We start from the raw sequence: 22,539 nt of genomic DNA, 5'->3' as shown, positions 1-22,539 counted from the left end.
GCTCAAGTACTGCCAGATCGCATTTTAAGAATGAGTAAACATTATGAGGTAGGCAGAAACCTCATTTGATATCCATTGAGTTTCCTTCACTGGCTGATCATGAAGTGAACTTTGAGACATGATAAAATTATGGAAATCAACTAAGGTCACTTCTGCCTCTGTTTTCCCTTTTAGGTCTTCTCAGAGAATAAATGTGGTGGGTGGATATGGAGAAATTTTGAGGAGTGCAAATGGTAAAACAAAGAGTGCAGAGCTTGTATCTCAATGTTATAACACTCATTTGGCCATTATGACAAAATCATTGAGTTCTGCAGACACCTCTGGGCGGATACAGCCAAATGTAACCCATGTGCTTGCATGTCCATAAATAAAAAGCAGAAATGATGTTCAACATCTTGAAAGATTGATGGTAGGAGCACTTTACCAACATGCCTTCCAAAGCTGCGTTTTGGGACTGCCCGTGCTTACTACAACATCTGCTTTACTCAAACAAACCTTGATACAAGAAGGAATTTATAAGAGCATTTAGAGCAAGTCCTCAACTTTTAGAAAGTTCCCTGTGCATTTATCATGTGTGCATTGAACAACTAAGAATGATGACCATGATCCACATCATGATTGCAAATACCACATTGCATTTCATTATTCAAATAATGCTTGCTTTGTTACTTCTCATAATACCAAGCACACAGTTTTAGCCTTTTAACAGACTTTTCAACACTGTTTATTTGTATAAGTCTCCATTAGTCTTTTAAGCTGCTAGAAGCTCTGAACAATCGAGAGATTTTATTTTATAAGGTTTTATTAGAACTACATTTTTAAAACTGTTAGAAGCCATCACAGCAATTAGTACCTGGCCATTGAAGGATGAGTCTATAGATGTTCTTGGAGGAGCAACATGAAAATATGAAAAACTGAGTTTGCATTTTGACATCAGACAGAACATTTCATTATTATTTTTTTGGTATTGTGCAGTTTGAGATGGATACTTATGAATGGACTATGAGAGAGGGAAAAAGAAGGGAAAAGGGAAGGGAAAGGGTGATCGTGAAAATTACCCACCAATTTCCAGCTACTGAATGTAAAATTTTGTTGGACCTATGGAATTATTTTATAACATACAGTGAAGATAGACACGAAAGGAATTACATTAAAACCACCTACCTGAGAATCAGAACCAAACGTGCATCCCAGCGTTAGGGAATAAGAGTAATCTCAGTAGATTCCCACCTAACAAAGCTTCATCCTGAAAACAGAAAGAAATATTGTAAAAAAAAAAAAAAGGTTTTCTTCAGCCTTCGTTAGGTTGATTGATTGATGGACAGAGATTATACATATCTTGATTTTTGTGCCAAAACACTTCAGAGAGACTTTAAAGCACATAAAAACCTCTAATATATTACAACATAAATTCATCTCATTTATAAACCAACATCAGCTTTCACACCACGATTTGAGCAGCAGCTGAAATTTGTACTATATGCTATCAGGACTACATTTCAGGAAAGGTCCCAAATTATTTGGGAAATAAAGCAACTTTCCACTGGGTTAAAAAAGGAGAACAGAAGGACTTCCTTTGGGAATAGCTACAGAGGATGAGATCCTAGTCCTCAGGATCTTTAGAGGCAAAGTGAATGCAAAGCTGAGGAAGAAAGTATTGTGATAAAATGTATGGAGGAAGTGGATGTCCAGGAAGGAGGGGCTAGCATTCAAGAGGAATAAGAGATCGGATAGATAGATAGATAGATAGATAGATAGATAGATAGATAGATAGACAGACAGACAGACAGACAGACAGACAGACAGACAGATAGATAGATAGAGATAGATAGACAGACAGACAGACAGAGATAGAGATGTTACATCTGAGAGAAAGAGGGTGAAGACAGCTTCTCTCAAATAGTTCCCAGAGTATACAGGTAATCCTCAATTTACAACCTAAATTGAGCTCAAAATTTCCACTGCTAAATAAAACAGTTGTTAAGTGAATTTTGTGCCATTTTCTGACCTTTCTTGCCACAGTTGTTAAGTAAATGACTAGAGTTGTTAAATTATTAACAAGGTTGTTAAGTGAATCTGGCTTCCGCATTGACTTTGCTTGTCAGAAGGTACAAAAGATGATGGCGTGACCCCCCAGGACGCTGCAACCGTCATAAATATGAATCAGTTGCCAAGCATCTGAATTTTGATCACATGACCATGGGGATGCTGCAACAGTCATATGTATGAAAAATGGCCATAAGTCACTTTTTTCAAGGCCATTGTAAGTACCACGAATAGCCACTAAATGAACTGCTCTGAATCAAGGACTACCTGTACTCAAATTTTGAAATTATATTTGAATGGGTTGACTTTAGAATGAATAGAATTCTTTATTGGCCAAGTGTGATTGGACACACAAGGAATTTGTCTTGGTACAAATGCTCTCAGTGTACATAAGAAAAGATACATTTGTCAAGAGTCAAGAATCATCAGCATCTGGACTAACTTCTTGAATGTGAAAATGACCATGGGGGACAGGAGAAAGAAACACATTCTGAACAACTGACAAAAAAGATACCTCAGACCATAGAAGGAAAGGAGAAAAGGGAAGGGTTTCAGAAGGGATCCTCTTTAGTTTTCCAGAAAATAAAAGAAAAGGACATCAGAAATACTTTAATTCTATGAGGGTAAATTACAATAAATATATGGGGACGCGGTGGCTCAGTGGCTAAGACACTGAGCTTGTCGATCAGAAAAGTCGGCAGTTCAGCGGTTTGAATCCCTAGTGCCATGTAACAGGGTGAGCTCCCATTACTTGTCCCAGCTTCTGCCAACCTAGCAGTTCGAAAGCATGTAAAAATGCAAGTAGAAAAATAGGTACCCCTTTGGTGAGAAGGTAATAGCGTTCTGTGAGCCTTTGGCATTTAGTCATGCCGGCTACATGATCACGGAGACGTCTTCGGACAGCCTTGGCTCTTCGGCTTTGCAACGGAGATGAGCACCACCCCCTAGAGGCGGAAACGACTAGCACATATGTGCCATGGGAACCTTTACCTTTACAATAAATATAGAGATAAAACTGCTGGTTGTGCTTCTTGTTTGGATGACCTTGGAAAGCTGATGTAGGTTGACAACAGTATATTTAATGACAGTTCAAAGTTACAATGGCATTGAAAAAAGTGACTTGTTGTCATGCCCCTGTTGGAGACTGACTCTGGGGGAGAGGAGGAACAGCCGACAGGGAGTGGAAGTGTGGCTCTGGAGGTTGTGGAGGAGGCTGGGGAAGGGCAGAGGCCGGCTGGGCAGTCAGAGGAGGACCCAGGCCCATCCCCTCTCCATCCTAGGGCACACAGGGAGGAGAGGATAAGGGAAAAATGTGGTCTACTGGGGAGGAGAGGGCCTTGATCCTCTTCATGGGCTGCAGGTGTGACAACTGAATAAGAGGACGGACATGTGTATGGGCGTTGGAAACAAATCAAGGAAATATCTCTACTTTATGATTCCTCTCTGAGTTTGGCATCCTTCCCAGTGTGTGTTCGATTATCTGTGGACGTCCTCCAGCCCTTATCTTGCCTGGTTTGTTGTGTCTTTTCCCTCCTTCTTGTAACTGTTTGTGTGAGAGTTTTTTTGTCTTCAGTCAAGGATATTTGGAGCTTGGTAGCAAAGTGAAGGAATAAAAGGGGCTTTACCAGTTTTTTGTGACTGTGTTTGTTTTGTATCCCACCCTGGGTCATCCCACTTGTGATCTTTCTTACAACCGTTGCAACATCCCCTTGGTCACATAACCAAAACTTCAAATTCTTGGCCACTGACTCATATTTATAACCATTACCTGGGGTCACGTGGGGCTCCCTTTTGTGACCTACTGACAAGCAAAGTCAGTGAAGTAGCCAGGCTCAACTAACAACCATGTTCCTAAGTTAACAAGTGCAGTAATTCACTTAACAATCGTGACATGAAGGGTGTAAAATGGGGCAAAAACTCACTTAACAAATGTTTCGCTTAGGAACAGAAATTTTGGACTCAGTTGTGGTCGTTAAGGCGAGGGCTACCTGTATATCCTAACCATTCTTCACTTTTTCTGTAAAATTCTGCAAAAATGAACAGGTCAGCTTGGCTCACGACAGGACATCATTTCTAATCCTTTTGCCCAGTCCTCTCTCTCTCCCACCCTGACAAGAGACAATTGTGAAAATGAGGAAAATTAGCATAACGCCCTATAGACAAAGCAAATTGTTGGACCTCAGGATTCAATGCTTTATAAACCACAGCTGGTTCCAAAGGATTAAGGGGGGAGAACAACTAAATTCCTCTGAATTTAGCCTTCTTGCTCCTTCTTTCTCATTAAATCCTCAGCAACCCATGACGTAAAAATCAAACAACTTGTCAAGAGAAAGGAGGGGAAATAAATCCTAGTAAACTTTCAGGCAAGCCATAACGTGCCTTTTGAAAAAGTTGCCTTTTCAAATCTGAAAGTCTTCTGAAGAAAAATTAATTTCGAGGAATTGTGCAGTGGAAGAAGTCACTAACACAAACTTGTAGTCTTTTACACACACACACAGTGGGCGTGGCTTGGTGGGTGGGGTGTGGCTTGGTAGGCATGGCTTGGCAGGGGAAGGATGCTGCGAAATCCCCATTCCCTCCCCACTCCTGGGGGAAGGATAGTGCAAACTCCCATTCCCTCCCCACCCCACTAACCTGCTTTCCAGTTCCATTCTCCTGTGCAGGGCAACAAAAGAAGACCCAGCCAATCAGCTGGGACACAGGAGGCAGAGAATAGATGGGGGCGGGGCCAGTTCAGAGGTGGCATTCTCAAACTACTCAAAATTTCCGCTACCTCTGTTCCAGCTACTAAATTCAATATCCTAACAATCTATTTAAGTTAGCCAAATTATTATGCAAATTTCTATATCTTCTAAAATCAGCATGTAAAGGAAAGGATCAGAAGTTGAAAGATGAGTGTATTATGTATAATGTTACCATAATGATATGTGCTTGATTAATGTAACGAAGATGTAATTAAAATTGTCAATATTATTACTACTACATGGTAGCCAAACTAATGATACCCAGATGCCACACTGTTCATGTATTCAATACATACATACATACATACACACACCACACACACACACACACACACACACACACACACACAATTATAACAATACGTTAGTCCTCTATAGGTCCATTTTTAGGACCAAATCCAAATGCAACAGTTAGATCTAATGTCCCTTGCTATAAAGCAACTCACAGTGTTTCATGCTCTAAATTAAGTCTCACTGTCCATTGTTTTTAAGAGTTTTAATTCCATTACAGCTTGATGGCATGATTATAATTATCAGAGATAAAAACAGACACACAGAGATAGATATAGATACACACACATAAAAGAGCATATCTTATTCACTGGCTGGAGGACTGAGCTGGAATTTACAATCTGCTGTGAAAAGGAGTATGACACAAATGACAGGTCTATGTTTCCCCAGGTTTTACCTTCTTATTTTGGCTGTTACCTACCCAGGGCTTAAAACTGCAAATTACTATAATACGGCGCATCAAAATAAAACATGGTAAAAAGCATTCCAAAATGCCTCAGTTCTAAGAAAACTCGCCTCACATCTGGTTATTTCACGATTGAAGGTTAATTATCTGACAGCTGCAATACGATGTGCCGATGTGAATGTGTGAATGAGGTATTGAGACGGCCGCCCAGAGTCACTGTATTAATGAGACGGGCGGCATAGAAATCCAATAAATAAAAATAAATATTGAGATGCCTGTCTGTCTGTTAAGGTAGCAATAGTTCCAAGGGAGGAGCGGTATTGAAGAAAGATGGTGGTATTTTAAAAGGCAAATCAAATAAATAAATAAATACGCCCCTGATAAATATCCCAATATGATATAACTGGGCTGTGCTGAGCAGTGATTCAAACTGGATTCCAAACAAAAGATTCCGAAAATCTGCAGGAAGCACACCTAGCACCTGTTTGCAAACACCTCAAATAGCCACATTTAATGTTTTCCCACCAGGATCTCATGGCTGTGCGATCCCAGGAAAAGACACGGCTGCTTTAAAGACTGATAAAAAGATGCAAGGTTTGGAGCCTGTGCAAATCTTCTCTTTTTTTTTTGGAATTACATCCCAAGATGAGACGAAGTGCTACTAACTCAAAACCCGCTAATTAACAGGGCACTCTTAAATGATTTCAGTTTATGAAGTTATGAATAAAAGGTTGGGGATCCACAGCCAATACTGGATGAGGGGCACAACTTCCACTGTGGATTTGAAATACTGACATTTATTTCCCCATTATACGTCGTCGGTCGACTTTTATGATTAACTGCTCAATGGAACCAACGGGGATCTGAGATAAATAGTCTCATATTGCAGATCACAAAAGACATCCCTGCTTTTGTGACTGGCTCTTTAATCTAAAATGGGCCAGGACTGAAGAGATGGACAAAGCTTAGGCTGGGGAGAAAAGAATGGAAAACAATTAGTGTGTTGATGTCAGCTTAAAGGAGGTCACAGCAAGATCAATCTTTTCAGCATCTGTTCTTTAATTTAAAGAATGGGGGAGGAGAAGCGGTGTCCACTACTCATCACTATGGTAACTTTCAATATTGTACAACCAGAACCAGTTAGGCTTCCAACATCACTTGCGATGGATGGAGCTAAAAAAAAACCCAAAAAACATCAGCAACAGAGAAGCATTCAAAAGCATTACGGCAAAGGATATATTCCTTATTTTCTAAAAGACAATTACGGGTAATGAAGCTATTTTAGGCACTTCGTGGGCAGAACTAGTTCTTGACTTACAAAGATTCATTTAGTGACTGTTCAATGCAGTGGTGGGATTCAAAATTTTTTACTACTGGTTCTGTGGGTGTGGCTTAGTGGGCGTGGCGTGGCTTGGTGGCCGTGGCAGGGGAAGGATATTGTAAAATCTCCCTTCCCTCCCCACCCCCACTAACCTGCTTTCCAGCTCCGTTCTCCTGTGCAGGGCAACAAAAGAAGACCCAGCTGGGACTCGGGAGGCAGAGAATAGATGGGGGTGGGGCCAGTCAGAGGTGGTATTCCAAACTACTCAAAATTTCCATACCGTTTCTCCAAACTACTCAAAATTTCTGCTACCGGTTCTCCGAAACTACTCAAAATTTCCGCTACCAGTTCTCCAAACTACTCAAAATTTCCACTACCAGTTTTCCAGAAGTGATCAGAACCTTCTGAACACCACCTCTGGTTCAATGTTACAATGGCGCTGAAAAAGCTGACGTGTGGTCATTTTTCACATTTGCAACCATTGCAGCACTCCCTATGGTCATCTGGTCATATTTGTGATGGTTGCAGTGTCCCGGGGTCATGGGATAATCTTTTGTGACCTTCTGACTAGCAAAATCAATGGAGAAGCCAGATTCATTTAACAATCATGTTACCAAACTTAATAACTACAGTGATCCACTTAACAGCTGTGGTAAGAAAGATAGTAAAATGAGGCAAAACTCACTTAACGACTTTAGCAAGAGACATTTTGGGCTCGATTGTGGCCATTAGTCAAGGACTACCTGTAACTTTGGGCCAGCGGCAAGGACTGAAATGCCATCTCAGACCCAAACAGGGATGTTGGATGGACCTTAAGTCTTAAGGTGGATGGACCATCAGTTTCGCTATGTTTCTACATCACCATTTTTTTTAAAGACAAAAGTATTCAGACTGTCCATGTATTTCAACTCACAGTATGGATTTTATCTCATACTACTCATTTTAATGTGTTTTTGTCATCTAAGTCATGCACTGCCCATAACAAAAACACTACCAATATAAATGGTATAAACGTTCATTCAGTAGAGACCTTCAAATGTCTAGGTGTCATATCACAAGACCTAAAATGGACACCTAGCATCAAAAACGTCATAAAAAAGCACAACAAAGAATGTTCTTTCTGTGCCAACTCAGGAAGCTCAAACTGCCCAAAGAGCTGCTGATCCAGTTCTACAGAGGAATGATTGAGTCTGTCATCTGCACCTCTACAACTGTCTGGTTTGGTTCTGCAACCCAACAGGACAGACCCAGACTTCAGAGAGTAATTAGGACTACAGAAAAAACAATTACTACCCACCTGCCTTCCATCGAGGACCTGTATACTGCACAAGTCAAAAAGTGGGCTGTGAAAATATCTACAGACCCCTCACATCCCGGACATAAACTGTTTCAACTCCTTCTGTTAGGAATAACATAGGTTACCTAACATAGTTTGGGTAAAATAATATATATAGACTATGATAGTGAGTTTAAGTGTGTGTCACTTTAACTGCAAAGCATGTAATTTTGGGTGCGGCTGTAAATCGCCATAGAGGGAGCAAGAGAACTGGATTGATTGCTGGCTTACTGGATTGCTTGCTGACGATGATGGATTGTTAACTGCGTGTTCTCTGCTGTTGCTGAAGGAAGAAAGGAGGTTTTGACTTCTTCATATCTCTACTGCGAAGAGATATATTACTGGACTGATATTTGTAAGTTTACTGACCTCTTTTTCGACACTGGACTTTGCAACTGAATAATCCCCGGATGGACTGAACTAGTGTATGATATATGGACTGTTTGACTATGCTATAACTATTACTGGAATAAACTATTTAAATAGCACATTGTATCTGTTTTACTGAGTGTAAACTACAACAACGTTTATCTCACATATTTGCCTGCCTGCCTGCCTGCCTGCCGTGCAGGTTCTGCTAGGGTGTATATCCCTAACACCTTCCCTCAAAACGACGCTATAGAGCATTGCACACCAGAACACTAGACACAAGGGGAGTTTTTTCCCCTAACGCCATCACTCTGCTAAACAAATAATTCCCTCAACACTGTCAACTATTTACAAAGTCTGCATTACTATTATTATTAATCTTCTCATCACTCCTTATCATGCATCCCCTCCCACTTGTGACTGTATGACTGTAACTTTGTCACTTTATATTGACTGTTTCCTAGTATGATTTGATTGCTTATTGTACCCTATGACTATTATGAACTGTTGGACCTTATGATTCTTGACTCTTGATGAATGTATCTTTTCTTTTATGTACACTGAGAGGATTTGCAACAATACAAATTCCTTGTGTGTCTAATCACACTTGGCCAATAAAGAATTCTATCTATCTATCTATCTATCTATCTATCTATCTATCTATCTATCTATCTATCCTTGATTGATTGATTGATTAAATTTATATGCTGCACTGTTGGCAATTTTAATGCACTCTGATTTTCTTTACTGTTGTCATTTCTGTTTTTATAGTTACAATAATAATTATTATTATGCTTGGTGGTATAGTCAGTCAGATATGCAGGCTGAATTCAGCATTTTTAATCACCTATCAAGTTCATCCCAAGGACCTGGGATAGCCAGAGGTGAATATTTGATAGTACTTATTGTCACAGGATATAAACCGTTCCAAGTAAAATTTCCTTTTGCAATTGACAGATAGGGATTTTGTCAATGCCGAAGGCATTCAAGTGTTATTATTATTGTATTATTGCTGTTGCTGCTGCTGCTATTGTTGTTTATTGTTGTTGTTATTCTAAATGTGTGTTGTATTTGCAAATGTGAGACAAATTTCAGAGAATGTAAATGCTTTATTGGAACAGTTACTCCATTGCAATCTGCTTATTCATTGAAGCTTGATCCAGATCAATTGATCAACACTACAATCTAAAAAAGGTCCCCGATCAATCCAAACTAAAGATATGCTAACAATGAAAGAGTGTCCTACTGTCTAATTCTCTGACCTAATATTTCAGACACCTGTTGCATATTAGATATTCAGGGTTGCTATGTTTTTAATAGTGGGGAATTTCAAGGATCAGATGCAGATACTGACATAGCAAAGTGAAGGTGGATCTTTGACCCAGATATGTAAGAAAAAAAGATTTCTAAGAATTTGACTGGAAGCCGACTGTGTTTGATGATGAGAAATCTAGGGGCACGTATACAGTGTTGACTGGAGATATTATTATTCAATATACACCAGGAAACTATCCACCCCCCACCAATCAGTTCTCACTTGTTCTAATAATAGCCATACTATTTATTCTCCAAGTTAATAGCTGTTTTTCCTGTCCCTGTTTTCCTCTTTTTGCTGCTTCCCCTCAATTTACTCAGTTTTTACCATAACAGTGCTACTCGATCGTGGGAATTTGCACCAGAGAAAGTAGATTTTTTTTTCTCCACTTTTTCCTGTCCCTCAGCCCCTTTGTCTCTGATTATTTAATCATTGTGTGTGTTTATGTGCATGGATGCATTATTGTGTGGCCAGTTTCCAATCATTGTTGCAATGCACAGAGCATTTTAGTCTGATTCATGAAGAATGCTATATCTCTATTACCTGCTGATAAGTAGAGAGTAGATTAGATATTCAAATTCAATAAGCAGAGAACAAACGTCTAGAAGTTAGAAATATAATTATCACCAATAAATGGCCTTCCCGAGAGGCAGACAACGATGTTTGAAGGAAAACAGGATGCTAAAACTTTTACAGGTAGTCCTCAACTTACAACCATTTGTTTAGAGGACTCTTCCAAGTTACAACAGCACTGAAAAAAGTGACTTACAACTGGTCCTTGCAGCTACAACTTTTGCAGCATCCCTACAGTCATATGATCAAACTTTCAGCACTTGGCAACCAGTAAGTATTTACAACAGTTACCCTGTCCTGTCCCATCCTTTGATTACCATTTGTGACCTTCCCAGTTGGCTTCCAACAAGCTAAGTCAATGGGGACCGGATTTGCTTAACGACCACATGGTTTATTTAACATCTACAGTGATTCATTTAACAACCATGGCAAAAAAAAGTAGTAAAATCAGTCACAATTCAGTTAACCATCATTTTGCTTGGCAGCAGAAATTTTGATCTCAATTGTGGTCTTAAGTCAAGGATAGTATTTAGCTAGATAGCTAGGATAGCATTTTCTTCTGCCCTGTGGTAATATAAATAGTATTACCACAGGGCGGAAGAAAATACTATCCTCGCTTTCCGACAGATAGTTTTTCGGCAGAGATTTTGATTCATTCATTTAATCACGAAGTGTGGTGGAATGTAATCTGGAGTCCCAAGTGGAAGGAGCTGCTTTCCAGAGGGCAACGAGGCAAAGAAACTGGCAATGACTGGTAGACAGGAAGAAGGCAAAGCTGGCCCCTTCCTAGCAATTCACAGAGTGTATCTGTGGTTAGGCAGATAGTTGCTTTAGTCTGGCAAGATTCTGTCTGTAAACTAAGTAGCAATAAAGGAATTACTCAGAAACAACTCCAAGTGTGATGCCTGATTTTTGGGCCTGACATGAAGGCTCTGCTTATGCACATGATTACCCAAGTATAGAACCCCTATACTTTAAACAGTGAATTATTCTAGAATCAAACAATAATTTGGAAGGGGTTCTGTCCCACCTCTCCCCTTTAATTGTCAAATTGTGAAAGCTCTAGCCCTTGGCTTAATTTAAAGCAGAAGTTCAAAAAAACATGTGCAGTTATAGAACAGCCTCTCCTATTATCCCACAGAAATCCTGATGCTCTCCAGAAAGATCCATTTCCAAATTTAAAATCAGGTGTCCCTTCCAGGTAAGTGGTAAAAGGAAACCAGGCTGTCAAAGAACAAGGTACACTATCAAAGCTGACACCAACCAGAGCATAGATCAACTCAAAGTAGTAGTGCAAGATTGGAAGATGTGGCGAGACCTGGCCCAGACACAACTGAGTGAATAACAGGTTGGCATTTCATTTCTGGTTAGACATCTGAAAATAATCTGAAGTTCAGTGTAATTTGGTGTTCAGTTTAGCAAGCTAACACAATGCATTGCATAGCCAATTATACAGGACACCCTTCTCTGGCCTCCCCTTTCATTGGAGTCCTTGACTCATGTGCCATTTCATTCTGAGATCCAACGGAAAATTGAGACATCTAACCAAGCCATAGTTTCTCTTCATATTCCAATAGTAAATAATCTCCTTTAAACTTATACATGACCTTTCCCTGCTTAAAACTCCGTTTGCTTTCTTGCTTGTTCCTTTCTGCAACCTTTTTTTTTTTTCATCTAATCCATCAATTAGTTCACATTTCTCCGCCAGTTGCATTATAACACTTTCAGGCAATAAAATAAATCTTTTTATCTAGAAAACTACATTTGCCATATTGTGTTTGACATTCCCTGGCCCTCAAACAGATCACTGTCACATCATAACATTGAACACAATTACAGGAAATGCATTTCTTTTTTTTCTTTTTTCTTTTACTTTTTGAATAAGCAGAGTCAAAACCTTGAAAATTCAAAGGAAGAATCAGGGTTGAATTATGAAATAAAAACATTCCCACCAATAAAGCAAGCCAAGCTTTTTTTTAAAAAAAAATGTAGCCTAATTTCCAATCGGGTATTGCTTGGTTTCTAAAAGTTAATCACAATACATATAGAAACAAATATACATCAACTATATATCAGTGCCAAAAAGTTCTGTGCACTATTCTAACCCAATAAAAGAACAACCAAGTTGACTAGGGGATGGGAGGATAAGATGAATGGTTGAAGGAACTGGGTATGTCTAGTCTAACAAAATGAAAGACTAAGGGTAACATGATGGCAGTCTACTTGTAATTGAGGGTCTGTCATAAAGAAGAGGGGATCAACTTATTTTCCAAAGCACCTGAAGGCAGGACTAGAAGTAATAGATGGAAACCTATTAACCTAGAATTAAGGAGACATTTCCTGACAGTGAGAACAATTAATCAGTGGAACGGCTTGCATTCAGAAGTTGTGGGTGCTCCATCATTGGAGGTTTTCAAGAAGAGACTGGGCAGCCACTTGTCTGGAATGGTAAAGTGTCTCCTGCTCTAGCAGGGGTTGGACTAGATGTCCTCCAAGGTACCTTTCAACTCTATTATTCTGTATTCTTAAGAGTAAAATGATTTCAACTCAGTTAAACCAACAAACACGACCAAAGCAGGGATTGTAGTTCTAGTCCAAAACATCTCAACACGGTTTACTCCACATCTGTCGGGCAAATATAATGGAGAGCAGGCAACTTTATTGCCTTCTTCATTCCTCGGGAAAATAATATAGATCTCTGAGACCAACAGACTTCCCACCAATTGAGTCAGGTCAAACTTCATGACTTAGGAGCATGCAAGTCACTCAACCTGCTTACCGATCCAATTCAGTTCAACCTGGGATGGTGGGCATGCACCTTTTTTTATTAATCCTCAAATGTTGTAACTTTTCCTCTTCAGGAAGAATTTCAACCTGCTGATTACTTTAGGTCTCCAATTCTACTCAGAATAGTGTGATATAATGGCTCAAGTTTGGGAATGGGATGATAGAGATCCAAGTTCAAATCCATTGTCAGCCATGGAAGCTGGTCTAACTCTTGACCAGCTGCTCCTTTAACCTAACCTACTTCATTGAATTGATTTTTTTTTTAAAAAAAAATTATTTTTATATTTTAAAAACATCTCTTTTGGTGAACAATGAAATCTTAATTTGCCCTGAGCAAATTAACATAGTCTGATTCGTCCTCCAAAGACTATTGCATATTGCTTGCCCACGAAGGTGCTGCTAGCAACAGAAAAGATTGTGCCCAACTTTGCTAGTTTTTCAGATGTGCAGTTCTGTATAAAGAATTTGCAATTGTAATTTGGGGAGAACACTGGAGGATGGCAAACAATTTATGTCTGCTTTCTGGTCAACTTGCTTTTCTGACAGGTAACCTGAACGTTCTGTTTTCCAGATGATGGTTTATGGTTTAAAGAACCGCAAACATCCAACTTTTCAAATTCCCATACGTAGATCTGCTCCGTTTGTCACAATCTGTTCATATACATTCTGGTCTTCAAACAGAGGCTTAAAAGGGCCATATCGGTCCATCTCCAATTGGGGAGGGGGCAAGAGAAAAGAAGAACCCCACACACAAAGACCCTATCCCCAAGCCCCAAACGACGAACTTCCAGAGAACAGATTGCTATCACACAACATACAACACTCATGGTTTAGTGCTACAGAACAGTAGTATGCACAGTTACAGAATGTCATTCCAAACCACAAGAAACCCCTGTTGCTATGATATGGGTTGAAATATATTTTGCATGATGGTTGTCCAGTCTGTGGCTTTTCCTCCCATCTTCCAAATTCATTCCCACATCCTATTAGTAGTTAGCCTTTAATGTTTCTTTTTTGAAAATCGGGTTGTTCTTGCTTCTATAGTTTGGAAGATAGGGATTTTGCCTCGAAGTGAGGTTTACCTTTGGAGAACCATGCATAGCTTTGATTGCATTGTAAAAAGATATAAAAAGAACCGGATGTTGTGGACCGGCGGCGGCCAGCAGAGCTGGCAGCAAAGTTGGACAGTGAGGAGATTGGGGAGGAACATGGGCCAGTCCTGGAGGCTGAGGAAGGCTCGGACAAGGGCTCTGCGTCAGAGGCAGAGATGGGGTCAGGGCAGGCTGGCAGTTATCAGCTGCCTTCGGCATCGGACAGCATTGAGGAGGGGGAGCAGCTGGAGCTGGTTCCCAGCCTGCTCATGCACAGAGCTGCCAAAAGAAAAGAACAATTACGAACTAAGGGTCGATGTGGGAGTAAGGCCACAGGTGGACGGTGAATGGCCTCTCCCATAGGGATTAAAAGAGGAGCAAAAGGGGAAGGGGCTTTCACAGGAAACAATCCATTCGTTGCAGCAGTGTGAAGATCTATCTGTGCATCTCAGAAACTCTGTGCCAAGTCCTTCCTTGTCAGCACTGCGTTTGAAAATATTTACTTGGCAGCTCTCCAAGCTAGATAAGGTCTGTGCTCCTAATTACACCCTTGAAAGACTGTTTGCCAGGCCTTTGGCTGAAGGTGAATGCAAGAAATTCACCTTCGTTTAATAAAAGAGGTTTTGCCGGGACAAAGAGTCTGCTTAGTGCTTTTTGGGGAAGCCTGGGTCAAAATACCGGAGCGTATTTAGGAGTGAGCAACCAAAATGACTAAACCGTGAGTAAAACCTAAGTATGTTTTATGATGTATATCACCCAGAGTAATGTGTTAAGATGGATGGCTCTAGAAATCAAATCAAATCAATCAAATCAAATGGGGAAAAGCTAGATCTATAAGGATTCTTCAGCTCTGGAAAATTAAAAATGAATGATTGCAGGAGGACATGACTAATGGGTACAAAATTATACATGGACAGGGGAAAGTACTTCCCCCTCTTTCAAAATACTAGGACTAAGATCAGGGTCAGCAAATTTTGCTCAAGTTTTGCCAACCAGTTGTTATTTTTTCCCTTTTCTCCTCTGAGGAAGAGCAAGAGTTCAGGAGTGTCAAGGCTGATCAGAGAATTCATAATTTTCAAGAGCTGGAGAAGATATTTACTTCCACCCTCTCAGTGCCTAAAGTCCCAGCAGCTACTTGATGGGTAGCCATGACTTCTAATGGTGCAGCATCAGCATCTCAAGAACTAGAGTGGACTGGGTCCCTGGTAGGCAAGTTCCAAGACGACATTCCAGACCAATGGCTAAGTTGAAGAAGAATCAGAAGTTGGGACAGACGGTTGCCAAGTTTAGATAATGCTCCTAACCAGAATTCATCCCATGAAGCTGTAAACAAACAAAAAGGATCCTGTTTCCCACAGCACATCATTGTTAAATTGTCTATCCTAAGACATGGGGTGCTGAGCATTAACTTGAGTACTTGTTAGCCCTGAAGCCGTATTGGAGCATCTTCAGGGCTGCCACAGTGAGGGCGGTTGAAGCTGTGGGAACGGGAGGGGGGAGATAGAGATAGCTGGGGATGTGCAGCCAAAATAAAATTCTTTGTCCTGAGAACCAAGGACATTCTCACCAGGTGCAGGGAAGCCAGCTGCAGTTGGGACTATGACCTGGTTGGACCCTGTGATGGACGTGTGACCTGGGGACATGGATTTTGGGGTTTAGTTTGGGTGGGGAAAACCTTGAGTCCTTCAGAGTCAGGTTTTCACCAGCTGCGCCCAGGGGTGGGATTCAAAATTCTTAACAACCGGTTCTGTGGGCATGGCCTAATTTGTGGGTGTGGCTTGGGGGTCATGTGACTGGCTGCGCGTGGCTTGTAAGTAAATATTATAAATATTTGTGTAAATATTGAATTTTTTATTTAAAAAAGAGCAACTTTTACCCAAAATCAGGCAAAGCAGGCAAGCAGATTGAATTGCTCACAGAATCACAGATGCACTCAGAGATCTATTTTTCTGCAATCTGCTACCTGAGTCTGCACTGAAAAATAGAAGCTTCTGTCCTAAGGAAGGTTCAACTCTGCTTTTAGATTAGCTAGAAAGCAAGAAATCCATCAATTTCCTGCTTTCTAGCTAATCTAAATCTCTGGCACAGCAGAACAGCTGATGGTCGGGGGAAAAAGAAGGAAAAATAGCAACTTACCAAATGCAGGCAAGTTTGATGGCGCACATGTCAGGAAAGGAATGAGTGGGTGGGGAGGGGAGGGGCCAGCCAGGGGCATGATTTGCCGGTTCTCCGAACTGCGCAGAATCGTAACAACCGGTTCTATAGAACCAGTCCGAACTGGTAGAATCCCACCCCTGGCTGTGCCAATATGACATTCCTAATAAATCCATACTTTGAGGAAACTCCAGGCATCAGAGTTTAGATTGCATTGAGCTTGTTACTTGGAATCCTGACAATACCTTTAAAAAGAGACTGGAAAAATTCACACAAAATGATCAAGCACAATTGGTCTGGAAGTTTTCGTATTACCTCCTAGATTCCAAATTCTAGATGAAGAAGTAGGAGAGAGGAGTATCTCCATCTCCTATTTGAACAATATTCATTCCAGAAGCATTGGGTTGGAGTAGTGAGGAACAAAATGTTGGACTAAGACTTTGCCCTGCTCCACCACAACTATTGTTATGTTTCAGGGGAAAAATTAAAAGATGTGAGCTGTGACATGAAACTGAAGTTCCTTAGCGAAGAAGCTCCTCAAGATAGAATCCCAGAAACAGCCACACGTGTCTCTTCAAAATAGGGCTGAAATATCTTGCCTGAAAGATGTTTAATAAATTCTAATGGTGGCCCAGATTTTTTCAGCCCAGGTTTAGCAACCTTCCTCAACTAGAGACTGGCATGTTTATAGCAAAAGCATCTTGCAGCCTAGCTCTCTACCTGGAGAGATGGCAGGCTAGCGCTCCATCACCTTAGAACACTCTCAGACTATTTGGTATCAGCTTTGGAAGCCATATTGAAACCGGATGCTTCCACACTGCCACATTCTTGAGCCTGGGAAAATGGGAGGGGGGAATTTCTTGGAGTGTGTGTGGTTAGACATAATAACATTCTTTTTCTAAGTCAAGGTCATGTTATTCTGCACATAAGTGAGGGGAAGTGTCATGCCCCTGGTGGAGACTGACTCTGAGGAAGAGGAGGAACAGCCAACAGGGAGTGGAAGTGTGGCTCTAGAGGTGGTAGAGGAGGCTGGGGAAGGGCAGAGGCCAGATGAGCAGTCAGAGGAGGACCCAGGCCCATCCCCTATCCATCCTAGGGCACGCAGGGAGGAGAGGATCAGGGTAAAACATAGTCTACTCGGGAGGAGAGGGCCATGATCCTCTTCATGGGTTGCAGGTGTGAGATCTGCATAAAAGGTTGGACCTGCGTGCTAACAGATGCTGGAGACAAATTAGTGTTTTATTCCTAAAGAAGGTTTATCTTGGTTGGTGTTCTTCCAACAGACTGTCCCTGGTTATCTTCCTGAAGTTGGCAATTATCTATCCTGGTCTGTCGTGGAACTTTATTCAATGCGGTTTGTTTTTGGTTTTTGCTTCATTATCGGCTCTTTGAATTTGAACTGTGTTTCTTTCCTTTGAAATGGTATTTTGAAAATAGTTTATTCCTCCACTGTGAACAATTAAACAGTGAAGCCAAGTTGAAGGTATTGAAGGACTTTTAATTATGTTTTGGATTTTGTTATATTTTTGATATACTTCCTCTTCACAGGAAGTCTCAAAAGTTCGGACAAATGATGATTGGGGCATGTGATGCAATGATGGGTGCAGGGGGGTGGATTTGTAGTTTTTACTTATTGCAAAGAAGGCTGGAACTTTCAGATTTGGGATTCCCCAGATGTGCCAGTTTACTATCCAAATAAAACAGAACTTTTGTGAAGATGTCTGTCTCGGAGTTATTTGTTGGAGTGTGGAGGTTTTCTGGAACGGTAACATTTGGGTGGGGGGGTGAGACCTTTTGAGACCCTGGAAAAACCAGCTCCTCTGTTGGGCTCTTGATATTATTTGTTTGCTATGCAATTGATCATTCTGGGAGAAAAATTTTTTAGTCTTGTGCCACCTTTCTCACAGATGTTGGACCACTAGATGGAGACAATTTAAAGTGAACGCTCCAGAAGGAATATGAACGAGCCAAATATGACTAACTCCTCCTGGCCACCTGCAGGGGTAACCTGCAAGGCAAGATCAAAGATTAGGTATTAATATATTCTCGCTTCCCCCTCCCTGCTCTCTTTCTAAAACCAGGAGCTGGTTTTTAAGAACATAATAGCTGCAAACACAAATATATAGCAGCAGTGAACAAATCCGAGCCCCTGTTTTGGGGTATTCACCTTATATAGTAAGGGGAAAGATATGCACCTACCAGCTGGGAAGGATATATTTTGAAATTAACCAGAAACTTCAAAATAGATGTAGAGATAGAAGCAGCAGGAATCCAGCAACCACTGTGCTTTTTGGCTCAGCCTTAGCCTCCCTACTAGCACTGCAGCTAGGAAAACCCATTTCTCAGTTGTAAACACTTTGTGTGAAAATTCCCTCACATTTGTATGTGTGGTTCTAGCAAAACATGCTCAGTGGGAAGTCAGCCGCAAGTTCTGATTTTCTAAAACTTCTGAAGTGGGCTCGACCTGTTTCTGTAAATTTCACTGATGGGATGTTAGGCAAAGGGACTATCCACAGGCAGAAAACTAGCATGGATCTCTGCATATACAGGTCTCTGAGGTTCTCTATTTGCCTCTTTTTTTTTTTTTTAAGAAACAGATTAATTTCCATGCAATTAATGAGCTTGTTGAAAGGTCTGTTTTACAGCTGCTTGTGGCGGCTGCTGAAAAATGATGACAAGAAAGGAAATGAAAAATCAAAGGAGGAAACAATTATGACAATATTCACTACAACTATTTACTTATTTAATAAGTCTTGGAGAGAAGGGAGAAGGTAATCAAGAGAGTATGCTTTATTGTGGATTAAGATAATATTTAATTTAGCTTTCCTTTTAAAGATCCATTCAATCATCCGTTAGGGTTTTTACGTCTCAAAGCAATTGCAAAGGGAATTTTAGGAGCTCGGCTGGCGATTGTACAAGAAGAGATTTTCGAAGGCAAAAAGAACTTTTATTGCTCAGTTTTCAAGAGGATAAACAGGACGTGCCACAAAATGTTGCAATGTAGAATAGTCCTGCTTTTTTTTTTTCCTCCTCAGAACATATCACTTTATTCTTTCAGTTACACTTTTTCCCATTCCCATCATTAACACTACTACCATGTCTGTTTAATATATTACGTCTGTTCTCTACTACTTCTGCAGGTGTCTATGGAGATTCCTATTTTATTTGTATTTTATTTATTTATTTTTTGTCAAGTATGTATTAGATAACATGTATAAGTATAAACATGATTATGAGTACATGAAATGGGTACGAATGAAAGGGAAAATTAAGACAGGGACGGTAGGCACGCTGGTGCGCTTATGCATGCCCCCTTACAGACCTCTTAGGAATGGGGTGAGGTCAACAGTAGACAGTCTAAGGTTAAAGTTTTTGGGGTTTGGGGAAGAAATTGATGAATTCTCAGTCATTCAGGTCTTGGTTGTCCCAAAGCTGCTTTTTTCAAAAGGCAACTGGACTTTCTAGTTTTTCTTTGAAGCTTCTTTGATCTGAAGAAGCTGCTTGGATGCGAAGCGAAACATCTTCAAGGAAAAACCATAAAGTCCAGTTGCCTCTTGAAAAAGCACCTTTTGGGACACGGTCCTGCAAATCCAAGAATTTCTGAATCTCTTTCCTCTGATACATGAATGCTACTGCTTTAATTTCCTAAGGGGCACCCTAATTTATCATGTAAGAAAAATTGCTTGCAGTTGTGATGAACACCTCTCATTCAATCCGATGAAAGAGAATTAGCTTTCAAACTTTATTCTAAGGCAGAAGAGGGTTTCAAAAGAGTTCTCTCTTACATTTATTGAATGAGAAAGTGACCAAGCAATGTATGTGCAATTGTCTCTGCAAACTGCAGCCTCCTTGGCTTCCTAGATTTTAAATAAAATCTCATGAGAACTCTCCCCCTTCAGGCTTTTTCTCATTATGAAATGCAGCCAGGCAGGAATGCTACAGAATATTGAGAACGTATGAAAGAGGGGATGATATACAGCACATACCGTATATTTGGTATCACTGGCAGAATTTTAGTAAAAATTTGCAAACTTTTTTTTTTGTAAGAAAGCATCAAATTGTACGTTTCAGGTCATCCTTTTTAGCATGTTTTTTCTCAAAACATGGATTCTGTGCATAGGTATACATTTTTAAACAGATAGCCAAAGAATGAGAGATTAGATAGATAGATAGATAGATAGATAGATAGATAGATAGATAGATAGATAGATAGATATACTGGATAGACAGGATAGACAGGATAGATGGATAGATGGGTGGGTGGATGTATGGATAGATAGATAGATAGATAGATAGATAGATAGATAGATAGATAGATAGATAGATAGATAGATAGATAGATAGATAGATATACTGGATAGACAGGATAGATGGATAGGTGGATGGGCGGGTGGATGGATGGATGGATGGATGATAGATAGATAGATAGATAGATAGATAGATAGATAGATAGATAGATAGATAGACAGACAGACAGACAGACATAGGATGGATTGATAGATATAGATGATGGAGAGAGATATCTTCAGATTTTTTTAAAAAAAACTCAAATGTATTATTCTTAGAGGCCTCTGTTGAGATGGGCAACATATAAGTTTAATAATAAAAAAATATTTTTATAAGTAAAGCTGTGAATATATCTAACACTCACTCAGTCAGTCCCTAATCATCACCTCATGTTTGGACTACTGTAATGTGCTCTACATGGAGCTACCCATGTAGAAAAGGAAGGACGAAAGAGTGACTGAGATGCCTGCTGGGCTGGCTGAGGTAATAGCTAAGCCTTCCTCCTCCCTGGATGGAAGAGCCCATGGGGACATGCTAGAATGGGGAGTGAGGATGCAGTTTTCCTCACAGCTCCTTTCCCCCCCTCCCACCAGCGGAGTGGCAGGCAGATGCATGGAGGAGGAGGAGGGGGGGGAGGAGGAGGAGGAGGAGGAGGAGGAGGGGGGGGAGGAGGAGGAGGAGGAGGAGGAGGAGGAGGAAGCTTCATTGGGTCTTTCCTGAAGATCATCAGGGGAGGAAAAAATGCACAAGCCTATATTATATGTGGCAAGAAGAATGACCTAAGGGGTCACAGGGTTGCCTAATCACATTTTGAAAGAGTGGAATTAAAGATGAAAAACCAAATTCCTCAAGAAATTAATAAATAAGCAGCTGGTATTGGCTAAAACTGGATAGCAGAAGGAAAGTAATGCTGGATGGAAAAGAAAAGGGATTCCAGGCTTTGAGGGAAAAAATGAAATATAAAAATAAAGAAGACAAAAGCATTAAAGTAAGAAGATTAAAATACTGAAAGAATAGTGTAGAAGTCAATAGAATAAGGAATTAAGTAGCCTAAGAGCATCTTATGAAGAATTAAAATTTTAAGGGGGATTCTGGCGTCGAAACAGTATAAAAACATGATAATTTTGTGGGAGAAAGCATGCAACTATTGGGTGCCATCATGATCAAACAAAACCTAAGGCCTTGTACAAAATGAACACGCTATGACTGAATTGCGCATGAAAAGGACAAATCAGTTGGTTAAAGTCAAGTACGGAAAAAGTTTTGAAAGAACTGTTTCCTTTCCATCACAACGTTACTTGTTATACTTTTGACAAGACACTTGCAAATCCTTTAGTGAGAGGGTTTTTCTGATCTACAGCAATGCCTTTGAGCAATAAAACATAATTTTCTTCTTAAAAGAAGAGGGTACACCAAACACAAAAACACCTTTGTTATAAAAGACACAAGTAAAAACAGGTTTCAAAAGCAGTCTTCCTTCATCAAAAGATGTGAAAGGTAATTGCAAACAGAGCTAGTCCAACTTTGCCATATAGCAAGGTGCTTCATGGGCAGATAAAGGCAATAATTGGTGTCGGAGTTGTATAGCATTTCGTTGTTGCTTCAGGCATCAAAATATCTTGGGATAACACTGATTGCAGCAATTTTTTTAGTGGATAGCAAACATCTATTGAGTTCACGGGGAGATACGTGGATAAGTTTTAACCCCCTTTTAGCACTGATGCTAGTAAATCAGTTGCTACCCTTTCATTCTCTGCATTTTGTTTCCTGGAGGAAACCTAGATTTTTAGAGTTTGTCACAGGTTTCCCTGAACAAAGC

General features: G+C 40.3%; 1 protein-coding gene across 2 annotated transcripts in view; it reads right to left on the bottom strand.

The window, feature by feature from the left end:
* SOX5 (SRY-box transcription factor 5) overlaps nt 1–22,539 on the bottom strand; it is a 1,042,959-nt gene that overhangs the window by 657,098 nt on the left and 363,322 nt on the right. For both annotated transcript variants that reach the window (XM_087968772.1, XM_087968773.1), the window contains exon 3: nt 1,165–1,246. The gene's annotated coding sequence lies outside the window, so the exon portion shown is untranslated. The remainder of the gene's footprint in view (nt 1–1,164; nt 1,247–22,539) is intronic.

The sequence above is a fragment of the Notechis scutatus genome, chromosome 6 (genome assembly GCF_049901735.1).
Source record: "Notechis scutatus isolate UNSWTSFEM ecotype Mainland chromosome 6, rNotScu1.2, whole genome shotgun sequence".
Taxonomy (NCBI): domain Eukaryota; kingdom Metazoa; phylum Chordata; class Lepidosauria; order Squamata; family Elapidae; genus Notechis; species Notechis scutatus.
The sequence above is the reverse complement of the archived record's forward strand: the minus strand, read 5'-3'. Positions and strand labels throughout refer to the sequence as shown.